The following is a 15,840-nucleotide window of genomic DNA, read 5'->3' as shown; positions in this document are numbered from 1 at the left end:
CCCTCATCAGCCCTTCTTTGGTAACAATTCTCACTATTAAAAAAAAAAATACAGCTATGATAATTACCACATATCAAATTCAAACATATGATAATTTTGACAGACCATCATTACCTATTAATCTAAACAACACACTATAATGTGATATACATTTCATTGACAAGGAAATCTCCCCCCCCCAACAAAATTATATAACTAGTCATTGACAAATCAAAGAGGGATTTGAATCCACATATGTCCATATGACCCCAGAGCCCCTGCTCTCCTCCATGTTGATACTTAACTATTTGATACCAGACTCCCCAAAGTGTGAGTTCCTTTAAGACAAGAGCTGTATTTGTTTTCTACATCAACTTGTACCTGGTATATAATCTGTCATGTATTATATACTCAGCTGATACTTGCCCGTCAAATGAATAGTTGAATGAATGAATATACCAAGAATGAATGAATGTACCAGTGGATGAATGTTAGCTCTGTGGGATATAAAAGAGGAATAAAAAATATATCTGAGTTTTCTATCTTATCATCTCATTTAAATAAATCTATATAATCTAACTAGTATTCAAACAGCAGAAGAATGCCTTCCTGTGAATATGAGTCTTCCTCTAAGCTATTATGAAACTTTTAACGTTCAGTAATCTGGAGGACAAACAGTACATTGTTTATGTAGTATTCTTGAACACTTCATCTCTTCACTAAATATTCCATTTCTGAAACATAGGCCTAAATTATAATAATCATTTGCAAATCTTCCCTAGGATACTAATGGACTGTTGGAAAATAACTATCAACAAGGGCTTAAACTATAGACAGTGTTAAATTAGAGAAACTTCATGCCAAGTCAGTTCTTTTGGACTTCGTTGGTTTCACAGATGGTTATTTCACATGTCAACCTAAATAGGAAAAGAATATTTATTTTCAATACACATTCTTGTTTAAATTCAAAACTTTTGAAATATGTGGAATGTGGTCATCAAGTGAGCATAATATTTTGTGTTTCTTTGTTTAAAAAAGTATACAAATTAATAAATTCAAGTTTTAAAAATAAAACTTCAGTACAATCTTTATGCAATATTAGAAAATGATTAATTCTATATAGCTTTCTATTTTATGAGATTTAGTGATAAGAAGTTATCTCGCATATCTGCATTACTTTCTACAGTTGTTATTTCTTTCATAATTGGTATTGTTACTTCTGAGGTAATTCTTAACATCCTATTCTCTAGAGCCCAGTGAGTATAGGCTTGACAGTTTCATCTAATTCAGAAGAATCTTTTTAAATTATTCATTTATAAATTTCAATGCTATTAAACAGAAGGAAGCAGGGGAAGTAATATTATAGTCTTACCAATAGGAAATAAGGGAATATTTAACATTAAATTACTAATTTAGTAGTAACTCATCAATATCTGTGTTTCAGTTTTACCATTAGGCATTTAGATACATATTAACATTTTCCTAGTTTCAGTCAATCAAAATTATGGCAGAATATTCTTAAAGAATAAGAGTCTTTTATCTTCTTTCCCAAAAGTATTCACATCGTCAATTTAGAATTAGTAGAACTCCACACAATTTTGTTTGCTGGATCAGGCAGGACAGGTCAGGGTTTGCTGCACTAACAAGAAAACCCAAATCTTAACAGATTAAAATAACAAAGTTATATTTTTATTTCTCATGGTATATGTCTAACATGGGCCAAAGGAACTTAGCTTATCATGGACATTTAATAATGCAAGATGACAGAGGTATTTTGGTATTTGTTTGGTATGTTTCTCTCATCATGGTGGTAAAGAGAAAATGAATTAGGAGACAGTTAAATACTGCAGCCTTGATATAATACATATACTTCTACCCATGAACCATTACTCAGAACAAATTCTAATTCTACCCACTCCAAAAGTGACTGAGAAAAGTAATAATTCTTCCATGTATTACAAGGGAGAGGAGAACAAGATATTGATGAACACTATAAGTTTCTATTACATCTACAAATGTCAATTTAAAGTCATTATTTATTTACACATACAAATGGAGCTTTCAAATTTGCAAATATAGTTTTCTTTCATTGGTTTACTATTCAGATTTGGCTCAATATAGAATTATTTTAAGGTTTTTGAGCCAAATACCTATTTTTTAAAAACATGAATATTATGTACTTTTTATTAGTATATCCCAGGTGCCATCTTGTCAGAAAATATATTTCTCCTTGCTCCATAAATGAATTGTGCAATACTTCTATGGGCTTTCCTTTCTTAAGTCCCTGCTTCTACCTTAGGTTTTACACACACAGATAGTGGTACCTCCTAATAATTACATAAGATTGACTACCATAGGAATCTTGAAATGTCTACATTAACAAAAATTAAAACATCTGATCAAAATTCCTATTTGTATGTCAGAATTATTATAACCCCTATTGTTCTAATATTCATAATTAGAGATTCTTGAAAATTTGATACAAATTACATAAAAGGACAGGCTCGTGTTGTCTCCATGTTTAGTATTCTAAGTCTTTTACAAACGAAAGATGTGTCAATCATTTGATTTTGTGACATTTATATACCTTTTGATTTTTTTGTTTTGAAAGATTATATACACAGAATATCAGTTTTGGAAAAAGCTTATGAACTCCATAATCAACCTAATTAACTGATTCTCTTAAGCCTAAATTCTTCTATTTCACTTCCAATCATGTTATTTATTTTCCCTTGAAGTATCTACTAACATGTGACAATTAAAATAAAATCTATTTCTATATTGTTAAAGAATATCTAGGCATCACTTTGTTATAATGTATATGAAAAATAAGAGAGAAATCTTTGAAATATGTGAATATATTTATCAAACAAACACAGAACACTATTTTCTTCCTTATGTTTTAAAAAGTAGACTTGTTTCATACTGCTTTGTTGTTATTAGTATAAGGAAAACCTTAGTAAAGGTGTTTACTACAAAATTATCTTAAAAATTTACATAAATAATTTTTAAAGAATACATTTTGTTTTAGTTTCAAGGATGTGGGGGTAAGGGAAAGAGAAATTATGCAGTATAAATGCTAGCAATGCACCAAAACTGATATGATATGATTATGAAATATTTCCCTGAGAAGCTAACACATAACATTTTGATTCAACTATTGAGATTTTTTAATTTTATTTTTGGCATAACATGCAGCGGCTAAGCAATGAACTGTATCTAAGTTGTTCATTAATACAACCAAAATAGATAGATTGACTTGCAAATGGCCTTCTAGTCAACTATGAAGACAGGCTTTTGCATATAGGCAGTAATTTAGGATCTGCCGCCTCATTAAATTACTAAGCAAAGATTTTATGTATCCTATATAAAAACAGGCCAAGGCTCAGCTAGCCAAAGATAGAATATTGATTGCCTTAGTTCATATTGATTCATTTAGCCCAGGGCCTTGCATTATATGATAGTCATACTATGTTTGCTGAAAAAATGAATGAATCACTGGTAAAAACAAAAATCATAGTTTGTTCATATTTTAATTGTAAACGTTTGAATTTGCCAACATGGACAACTAAGGAATTATTCAGTATAATTCTCAAAGTCCAGTTTGATAACAAACACAAATTTTCTACTTGATGACAGGATTGTTAGGATTGTAAAGGAAATAAAGTGTGAAGGATTACAGAGAAAAATGTCAAAAAATTAAAATCTTTCACATGTAGAAAAATGTGAGCCAATTAAAAATTTTGTGTCTGTTATTTTATAAAAATGACCACAGAGTTAGAAATAGGCATCAAAATCTCTAATATCAAATGTAAGTATCTTGGTAAGAATAGATATTGCTCTAATCAATGCTTATGTATAAGTTAAAAAATTGAAATGTTCTTACATATCTCTTAATCATAACTAAAAATCTTTCTTCTACCCTTGATGCTTCTATTTCTTTTGTAAAATAGAAATGACAATTTATTTGGACTGAGTATATCAAATATATACTTAAAATATAATAAAAAGTATTGTAATGGTATATTAGCATGTGTGGCCGTTTAGCTTAAAAAAACTACTGGCTATATTTAAACCTTCTTTGCATTACACTTCATTAATTTGTGTGTGTGTATGTGTGTGTGTGTACATTATTGTTTCTGACTTTGTGCAAAAGTAGGCAATGGTGATAAAATGCTTTAGCTATTCTAAAGCTCTTTAGTAAAGCTATTTCTCTTGAAACAAATTATCTTTATTAGCTCCTGAACCTCCTCTGCCTACTTGTAAGACTGACACAGGACAGAGTTGAAAACAAAATAACTATTTACCATGACCAATATGAAATTAACATTCTTAATACTCCACATTTCATTCAAGTTGCAAACAGCTTTTGCCCCAAAGACCAATGCCCTAGTCATTTAAAAACAATATTGACTTATTTATTTCAAAATACTTTTTAAAAATAATAAACAACTAAAAGTCAGAAGGACTGTCCCAGCTAATCAGGAAAAGACACATGTTCTATTGCTTGCTCAATGTTACAATACCATAGGAAGGAACATATTTAATTTGAACCATTTTTACCTAGCAATATTTTTATAAGATGTTTTGCATCATTAGAGTGTGCATTTCTAGCCAATTTTCTTTCTTATATTGAATAAACCTGTCTAATATATCTATTTTTTCATATTACAAATATTATTACTATGACAATTTCAGGCATAAAGCTTTCCTGTATTTTATGTTATATTGTTAAGATGGCTTTCTGGAAACAAAACATTCCAATCAAAGGATATGGTATGGATCACAGTTATAATGTACCGAGAACTTAACTATGTGCCAGGATGTGAGCCATTTTTTTTGGATATTATCTCTTTTAATTTTTATAAAACATTGTGAATTAAGTCCTATTATCATCTCTATCATAAAAGAAGAATCTAAAAATTAGAGAGATTTATTTGTTCAAAATCAAATTCCTAGCAAGAAAGTTTCAATAGTTGAAGTCATGTCTGGTTTCTTACACTGGTTCTTAATCAATTCAGTACATGCAGTGTTAATATCCGGGACATTGACTGGAAGGAAGATGAGTAGCTTTGCTTTCCAATATACTTCTATAAGTGCATTTTCATATATATTATACATCAATGGAATCATAAATTTTGGCTAAAATACTTTTCTAAAATCCACAGTTTTCTGAAGTGCTAGGATATCTATCAATCTCTCCGCTAGTCACAGTAGTTGAACTTAAATTATTTAACACATATCGACATTAAATAAAATGGAGTCCCCACCAAATAACCTTGAAGTTGTAAATAATACAAGCACAATGAATCTGCAGTCTTAGAGGTCAGGATTACGGTTACTCTTGAGGGTCGGTAGCAGTGAGTAGGCACTTAAGCAGCTTCTGGAGTGATGACAAGGTTTTATTTCTTGATCTGGATGCATTTTTTGGTGAAATTCATTATGCTCTATCATTATAATGCATGCATTTTTCTATATGTATGTTATACTTCAATTAAAAATTTTCTTAAAAATTATATATGCACAGCTATCTGTGAAAGCCCTTACATTTTTAGCTTTTGGAAACAGCAGCTGTTGCTGGAAAGATTGAGCTACAGTTTTAATGCCGGAAAATTTACCCTCTCTCTTAACCTGTTGGATTAGAACTAGGCATTGCCTTTTCTGACTCCCATCCATTTCTGTAAATGGAATTAATTGTTTTTCTGTGATGATCCTGTTAATTCTGCTGGCTGGACCTGTGATGATGGTACTGACGTGTATCAAAGGCAGCAAACTGAGAGGAGGAATGCCATGGCGGGGCTTTTGACTAAATTGTGCTTCACATCTTTTCCTTTCAAGGGTTAAATTTGTTTTTTACCCAACTGATGGTTAAATTTGAGTGGAGACTTAAACTGTGAAGGCAATGCCTCCAACTAATACACAACTGTCCCTTAATAGGGTAGGATAGCAACACTAATACAGTTACCCAGCTTGTAACTATGCAGGTGTACAGCAAATTCATGCACGTGGTCATCATGACATGAGTCATTCACCAGATAAAGAAAGCAATCAGCCGGGCGCTGTGGCTCACGCCTGTAATCCTAGCTCTTGGGAGGCCGAGGCGGGCGGATTGCTCGAGGTCAGGAGTTCAAAACCAGCCTGAGCAAGAGCGAGACCCCGTCTCTACTATAAACAGAAAGAAATTAATTGGCCAACTGATATATATATATAAAAAAAAAATTAGCCGGGCATAGTGGCGCATGCCTGTAGTCCCAGCTACCCGGGAGGCTGAGGCAGAAGGATCACTCGAGCCCAGGAGTTTGAGGTTGCTGTGAGCAAGGCTGACGCCACGGCACTCACTCTAGCCTGGGCAACAAAGCGAGACTCTGTCTCAAAAAAAAAAAAAAAAAAAGAAAGCAATCATCCACTTCAATGTGTATATTAAATGCTTTCAATATCGAAAGAAAAAGCTTATATCTAATTAATTCATGTAGTGATGCTTCTGGACCACCAATTCAGATATTTTCTCTTAAACTTGCTGGCTCAGTGCTAACATTGTCACGATGTGGCAAGATTGGTTACGAAACCCAAAGGAAAGACAATGATGACTATGTTTCAGTCTACCACATTTATTATTATGAATATTTACATTTGGTTGTTCAATTGCACTAAGGTGTAAAAGTCTGTACTATTATATAGATATCTGATAAACAAACTGAGAAGTTTGGCTTTAGGTATAAAGTCTGGCTTCTTAACACTTTCAGAACGCTTAGGGGGCCACATTTGTCCTGGTGTCGAAGACGTAAAAGAAAGGTGTAAAATGTAAAAAAAGAAGGTATAAAAGAAAAAACACTGTAGAAAAATTTAGATGACTATCACCTTCTTTGTCTCATCTTTGTAGCCCTGTCATGGGCCCTGGTACTCATCAAGTATACAGTAATGCCTCATTTGACAGGTAGGATTTATGTAGGTGGTTCATTATTATCAATTTACATATATGGGCATGGACACAAGAAGTATAATAAGAATGATTTTATAACTATAAGTTAGGATAAAGTGAGAAAGATACTGTTATTTATAAATAGATGAATATGCTCAAAGAAATTCATCCAACTGGAGTGAAAACACAGCTTTATATCATTATTAAAAATTCACCACCACAAATAAAACTTGGGAATCATGAATTTGTTTGTATTATGTAACAGAATGAAATGTACTATTATGGGAATATTGTAAATATATACTTGAGTATACAGAAGTGTATTTTTCAATCTTTGACTCATGGATATATATATTATTATTCATATCACTATTTTTAAAATGATTTCCAAAAAAGAGAATGAAACATAATACGAAATTAGAAATCATTGACATTATTTTCAAATCTTGGGCAAAAAAAAAGAATGAGGTAAATCACTATCTTTGGTAAATGCATTATTTGGCTTCTTTTACTGATTTGAAGTTCTGTAAGCATTCATTCTACAACAATTACAATGCTATGATTAAATATGATCTATTCTCTATACTTTACAGAGGATCATGGACAAATAGCAATTATTTTTAATATAAAATGTGCCAATAAGTTTGATTTTTGTGTAATGGATATTGACCATATCCACACATAAGAAAATAGAGAAATAGCATTAAAATAAAACATTAAATATGCATTTTAGCAAACAATATAATATTTCATATGTTTGTATATTACATTCACATTAAGACAAACTCTGTAGGTAAAGAAAAGCAGAAAACAGAGGCATGCACAGGATCTGAAACTTCCAAAAGAATTCATGACCAACAATGGATGCTCCAAATACAAAAATTTGGTGTTATTCTTTATCTAGAATTATTTGGATTTTGGTTTGGTACGTTTTAATGGGGACAAGTGAGAATTAGGCAAATACTTATTGCTTGGATACTTAAGATTTGAATTGAAAGCTATAATATGTTATACATTAGGTCAACCAATACGAATGAATCAGTGCACCATTTTGGCTAAATTCTCTGGTCAGCAACTTCAATCATCCCTGGAGAAATGTGCTCTTGGTCTGACTAATCTCAGGGGCCAAGACGTTAAATACTAATGGAGGATATCACTGCTGCCTCCACACATCCAATAAACTTTGTTTGTACAAAAACTGCCAGTAGTGCTTAATTGCATCTTACTGACCTAACAATTGTCTATCTTGGCGAATACAAATACATAATTTCCACTTAGTAAGTAATAACTGCCAGCACTAACTGAAGTATCTACATACGATGAAATGTGATGTCATGAGCTCTTAGAATTGAGGTATCCAAGGAGATATTCTAACAGGAAATTCAAAGCCACCTTTGTTAATTATGAATAACAATGTATCATATTACATATAATTAGTTATGGAATTAGAATGTGAACTTCTCTTTGAATAGAAACTGGCTCTTATCTTTGTAGCCCTGTTATTGTGTCTGGTACTTATCAAATGTGCAATAAATAGTGAGTTGAATTATGTCACAGAATATGTGCAAGGAAACTAATGTATTACCACATAGCCATTTATCAATAGTCATGACAAGTCACATTTGTATCCATTCAAATAACTGTTGCTTTCTTTATTTGTGTATTTTGTCTGTGCCTCAGTTTTCTCATTTATTTTACAAAAATTATTCCACCAGATAATTCAAAATATCCCTTCTGGTATACCTTCTAACATGATATATCTTTTGTGATTCCTGTATTTTTATGTTGTCACTGATGCATTAAACTGACAATCTTATCTTAGATTCTTATTTATTGAGTAGGAAAATAAATATATGGCAAGTTACCAAATAAATGACATTCCCAAATTTGGAAGTCTGCCAAACTTGCTTTTAATTCAAACTGTACTCAGAATGTGTGGGCCACTAGTACTATATTTATACGATAGGAAAATGACCTCTTTCCTGATTTGTTCTATGCCCTTAAATCTGAGAAAGCCTAAAGCAGCATTTGTAATAAGTAAGATTTCCTTCATAGTAAGTTTCCCAGAATTATGGCTCAAATATACATGCATGACATATATGTGTATGTATTGTATGTGTGAGTATGTATGTGTGTGGTACCAACAATGACCGTAATAGGGAAGAGAATGGTGCAAAAACCAGAAACTAGGGGACAGATAATCTACTGGAGTAAGAGTCAAATATTTGAAGTCTGTTCCAACATTCTTGTGGATAAGCTTTATGATCTTGAAGATATCATCCTAATTTACACATACATTCTCATACACATAAGATGATGATATACTCTTTATCCAAGCCTGCAGATTTCATTTCCTAAATGTTCTCATTAAGCCATCTCAAAATTTTTTTTAAAAGAACGTATATTATACCTCTAAACTCATTATGGACTTTTGGTTAAGAGTATTCTCAGGCAAAGTCTGCAAGTGTCAGAAAACAGTCAAAAGTGAGATGAGCTATGTCATTGTGGTGCAATAAAATATCATAGATTATAATTATGAACTCTTTGGATTTTTTTATATTTCTAATTTTCACATTCCTCCTTTCTTCTATGAGTTGTGTGCATTTGAGTGTTACTATCATTGTTTTTGGTCATAGTTTATACTAACTATAAGTATTTAATTTAACCCCATGATATAAAGATCCCATATTTCACACCACTTGTGAGCCCACTTATTACATTGTGGCAGAGTCTTGAAGTGTTTGCTTAAATAACATAGATAAACACTTTAAAATGAATAACCCAGAAGATTTATCAGTGTAACTTTGCCTGGGAAGATTGGAAGTGTTACACTTCGCATAAAATTTAGGATTAATTTTTGGCATGAGTGAGGCACTAAGCCCAGGGAACTGCGTGGCAGTGAAAAGATGGAAAAGCCCACAAGGAAAGCAGGTCCTCCCTAACGAGCCAAAGCATAGCATGATAATAGAAGTCGGGAAAGCAAAAGTCATACTGCCTCAAAAATTGAAAGGCTGGAAATCAATAAATCTTACTTTATATCACCAAATATTATCTATTTACATCTGTCTCATTGTCTGCTCCATTTGATATAGGGGCTGTATCTGTCACTTCCATGATGTGATAATAAACGTGAATGATTTTCCCTGGCCCAGCGATTTTCTGGAGGGGACGCCCCCACATGGTGAGGCAGGGATGCCTAATAATGCATCTGCCTGCTCTGTGGTACTGGGGACAGTGACACCTCTCAGAAATGTCCCTTGAGATGCACTTGGCAAGTAGTTAATGGAGATCTTTCTAATTTGAAAAATGAAGATAAGAATGGCACCCACTCATGGGGTTTTTATAAGATTTAAATAAATTAAGATGGATAAACCACTTAGAACAATGTCTGGCACATAGCAAGCATTAGGTGACATGATTATCCTTTGGTGACTTGGCAGGTCTTTATGCTGGCTGAGAAGTGTTCACTTTGATTCTGAAAGCACTGAGCTATCACTAAAGATTTAAAAGAAAAGATTCAATTATAGTCAAATTTAAATTTTAGACATATCCCTCTGGCTGTAATAAATTGAAGAGGGCAAGATCTGGAAGCAGAAGAGTTTAGGTGCAAAAGTAAGATGAAGAAGACTTAAACTAGGATAATGGCAACAGACATCAAGATAGGTGAACAAATTCAAGACACAGCTATGAGAGATGAACAACAGAAGTTGATGTAGGGTTTAGAGAACAGGGAGAATCCAGTAAAATTATGCCTTGGATAACCTATGGAGGGAAGACAGAATGAGGAATGAATCTGCATGGGGAAGGAATAGGTGCTTGCTTTTAAATTGAGTTCTGAGTGCCTGCAGGGTGTTAAATTATAGAAAACCAGTAGGCAGGTGTACTCGTAGATCTTAATCTTGTGAGAGAAGTCTAACCTACAAGTATAGATTTGGGATAGTTCAGCACACAGATAGTAACAGCAATATAGAAAGGGAATGAGAATCTCTCCAAGGGAGAATGCTTACCATAACAGCAGAAAACTGTCCAGGGAAGAGCTCTAAGTAAATTCACCCATCTAATAATTTATTAGAGCTACTTATATGTAAGTTTTAGCTTATTTCTATATAAATCTTACAACTATTTTCTTGAATTTTACTGACAACAGAAAATGATGATAAAATGTTTATTATCAACTGTCACTATAGAATTTAAATTTACAGTATGGGAAGTACTATATGATAAAGTTCTATGAAAATTAGGATATGAAAGTAGGAGTAAGGCAACTTATGTTGTCATTCTAGTTTAACTATTGATTAGCTATGCAATCTTCTGCCAGCAAATTTAATGTCAATTGATAATTAATAAATGAAGACATGGAAGGAAACGTACATAAGCTACGTAGTGGTTTCTGCTAGGGAATAAGAGTGTTGTGGATGGGTTAAAAATAGCAAAGTGAGTAAAAGACTTTCTATTTTTGGTAATTCAGTTGTATAGTATTTAATTTCATTTCAATGATTATATGTTTTGTTGAAAAGAAATGATAAAAGCAAGAAAAATTAAGTCCAGGTGATTTATTATTGTTTTCTTGTTTAAAATATATTATAAAACTAGAAGGTAGACTATAATAAATGAAAACTATATAAAATAAATCCTAAAGTAACCACTATTAAAATTTGCCAACAAAAGAGATAATAAAAAGAATTCACAGCAAATGTTCATTTAATCCAAAAAGAGACATAAAATGAGAAAAAAAATGGGAAAATATAAAAAATAGCAAAATAGTAGACACATACCTAACAATATCAATAATCACATTAAATGTAAATGTTCTAAACAACCTAATTAGAAGGCAGATATTGTCAGATTGAATAAAAAAGACCCAACTATATGTTGCCTATAAGAAATGTACTTTATAAAGACATAAATAGGTTAAAGGCAAACAATGGAAAAAAATAGGATTCTAACACAAGTCAAAAGAAAGCTAGATGGTTGCTTTCAGTTTTATTATTATGTGTATTACTTCCATTAACACCTATCTACACATCTTTTTGTGGATATATATATTAGATTAATACCAACGAGTGGAAATTTGGGGTCACATAGATACCACCTCTAGAAATTAGAAGAAGAGCAAATTAAACTAAAAAAGGCATAAGAAAGGAAATAACAAAAATTAAAGTGGTAATTGGTGAAATAGAACATAGGAAAGCAGTAGAGAAAAATCAATAACACCAAAAGCTAATTTTTTGACAATTTTTAAAAAGTTGATAAATTTCTAGTTAGACTTGTCATGAAATAAAAAAGAATACAAATTACCAATGAGAGAGAAGACATCACTGTATTACTAAACATATTAGATATGAATAAAATATCAACAATTTTGTTAAAATTCAATAACTTATATAAAATGAACACATCTTAAAAGATACAAATTGTGAAAACTCATTCAATAGCATATTAACCTTAGTACACTCTTATTTCTCTAAAGAATTTGAATTGTAGTTTTAAGCTCCCCCAAAAGCCACCATTTCCTTGATAAATTCTATCTAATATTGAGTAAGTAATACAATTATATAAATTCTTCCATAAAGATAAAAAAGAGAAACAACTTTGCAATTCATTCTACAAAGCCAGAACTACTCTGATACCAATACCAAAGATATTTATAAGAAAACTACAGATGTATATCCCACATGAACATAAATACAAAATTTTTAAAACAATTTTAGAAAACTGAATTCAACCGTGTACTGAATGAACGATACATCATGATCAAGTGGTGAGCAACTCAGGATTGCAAGTTTAGTTTAATACTCAAAAATCAATGCAATTCATGATTTTAACAGCCTAAAGAAGAAAAACCTTTTGATCATCTTAGCAGATGAAGAAAAATATTTCACAAAATCCAACATCCATTTCGAATAAGAACTCTCAGCACAGTAAAAATAGAAGAGAATGCCCTGAGACTGTTAAATGGCATCTAGGGTACTAATATCAGTAAAAGGCCCTTCAAATGTAATAATTACGAGAAGAGTTAGACACCATTCAGTTTTCTTTTTTTGAGACAGAGTCTCACTTTGTTGCCTGGGCTAGAGTACCATGGCATCAGCCTAGTTCACAGCAACCTCAAACTCCTGGGCTCAAGCAATCCTCCTGCCTCAGCCTCCCGAGTAGCTGGGACTACAGGCATGCACCACTATACCCGGCTAATTTTTTCTGTATATTTTTAGCTGTCCAATTAACTTCTTTCTATTTTTGTTAGAGACGGGGTCTTGCTCTTGCTTAGGCTGGTCTTGAACTCCTAAGCTCGAAGGATCCACCTGCCTCGGCCTCCCAGAGTGCTAGGATTATAGGCGTGAGCTACCTCGCCTGGCCCATTCAGTTTTCATTATACGAAAAAAGTTCGTATCACAGAGAAATCTTGTAAATGCTTCATCCATTTCTTCTTAGTCTTTTTTTGTTAGAAAAATGTAATGAGGAAAAAGATCATGTTGATGTGGAAAATTTTAAAATAAAAATATAAAAGATAAAAAGAAAAATATAAGAAACATATGTCGAAATTCGATATTTTCCTGACGACCACTCATGGTAAACTAGGAATAAAAGGGAACTTCATCAACCTGATAAAGAGCATCTATGAAAAACCTATAGCAAACATCATACTCATTGGTAAATGCTATCTACCTGATATCAAGAACAGATCAAACATGTTTCCTTATACCCTAACTATTTGATAATATATTAGAGATCCTTGCAAGTACAATAAAACAAGAAAATAAAAGGCTATCCAGATTGGAAATGAAGAAATAAAACTGTCTTTTTTTGCAGACAACATGATTGTCTACGTAGATAACTCTAAGAAATCTAAGAAATAGCTGTTGAAACTAATGAGTAAATTTAGCAGGCTTGCAGAACACAGGGATATATTTTAAAAACTGCACTTCTATATACTGAAAATGAACAATTAGAAAATAAAATTTTAAAACTACCTTACAATACCATAAAGGTAAAATAATGAGTACTAAATTTAACAACTGTGTGATACATGTATACTTAACATTGCTGCAAGACATTAAAGAAGATCTAACTAAATGAAGAGATATTCTATGGTCAGGGATTGGAAAACCCAACATTGTTACGATGACAATCCTTCCAAAGTGATCTGCAGATTCAATCTGGACCTGCAATCAAAATTATGAGGCCTTTTTAAAATAGGGAGATTGATAAACTGATTTAAAATTTTTTATGCAAATGACCTAAAAGACACAAAGTAATTTTGAAAAAAAGAAAAAAGATGACTTACACTATCTGTTTTCAAGGTTTACTATAAAGCTAAAATAATCATGAGAGTGTGCTGTTGTTATAAGCATAGACATATAGCACAATGGAACAGAATAGTAAGTCCAGAAAGAAGTTCAAGAATAAAACCACACTTCTGTGATCATTGATTTTCAAGGTAATAATGCAGTAGGAATGCAAAATTGTACAGTCACTTTGGAAAACAGACATACTGACAGTATCTCATAGAGTTAAGCGCAGACTTACCATAAGACCTAGAATTTCTACTCCTAGGTATTTATTTAATATAAATAAAACATATGTCTGCACAGTTATGTCGATCAATGTTAATATCAGCATTATTCGTAATAACAAAAAACTGAAAGCAACTCAAACATCAATGAATTTCAAAAAACTTATTTTAAATAAAAGAAATCAAACACAAACTCTGCACACTTTATAATATCACTTACAGGAATATAAAATTCTAGATAAGCCAGATCTATAGTGACAATAGTTTCCTATTAATGGTAATGTGGGAATATTTGACTGCAAATGGGCACAGAAGAACTTTTAGGATGAGGAAATTCTTTTATACTTACGAGCTAAGAAAATTTCTATGAAATAAAGGCCAGAATACGTATACTAAAAGGTCCTATTATACACTTGGAAAAATCAACTTGCAAGGGTTGACTCTAAGACTTATCTTATTAAAATGATTGAATTTTAAAATATGTAGCAAAACTAAAAGTTCTTTAGGCTTCACGGCATAAATAAAGTCATTTAGAAAGGACAGAAAGTCAGGTTGCAATTATCTTGAGAGTAACTTACAACGAAAGAAAACAAAAGACAAATATTTGAAGAAACTCAAGGAAAAAATGCATTCCTAAGATTTCATATCCAGATAAGCTGTCATGCATCTATTAATATACAGTAAATCAATTGTAAACACTTGAATCTTAGGGAACAGAACTGCATCACAAGCCCTTTATAAGACATCTACTATAGGAAAATATTCACCATAGAAGTGATCTAAACAACATTGTCAAAAATGTATATCTAATGGACATCACATTAAATATTAATTATAAAGAATATACTATCTTCATGCATAGAACGTACATGAAATTTGAACAAGTATTAAGTCCTAAAGAAAATATCAATTATTTCTATAAGTAGAAGTAATACAAACCACATTTTCTGATGAGGATGCAATAAAACTATGAATCAACGGCAAACCTTCAACTCCTATCTATAAATAATGAAATGTCTCTGTTTTAATAAGAAAAAGTACTATAGCAAAGAGAATAGAAAAACCAAAATTGGGAATTTTTTAAAAAGTATGGGTAATGAAAATTCCACGTTTTAGTATCTATTGGTTATAAGTAGATATCAATCAGAGTTTAAATCAAGGCTTTAAATATTAATATCAACAAAATGAAAGAATTAAAATAAATGAATTAGAAAAGCTAGGAAAATCTATAATTATCACAATAATAATTTTTTTCTGAAATTCTAATTTGATATCATCCACTAACATATAGTACTTAATCATTTAAAGAGTTCCCAGTAACTCACAAGAAAAAGTAAAAGTTCCACTCAAAGTGGTTTACAAAACTATGTCTCATAGGAGAAAACAAATAAAGATAATCAAGCTGTAAGTAAAATTACAATGAAAGATT

This window comes from Microcebus murinus, chromosome 15, assembly GCF_040939455.1.
Source record: "Microcebus murinus isolate Inina chromosome 15, M.murinus_Inina_mat1.0, whole genome shotgun sequence".
In the NCBI taxonomy this organism is placed as follows: Eukaryota; Metazoa; Chordata; class Mammalia; order Primates; family Cheirogaleidae; genus Microcebus; species Microcebus murinus.
Note: the sequence above shows the minus strand (reverse complement) of the source record.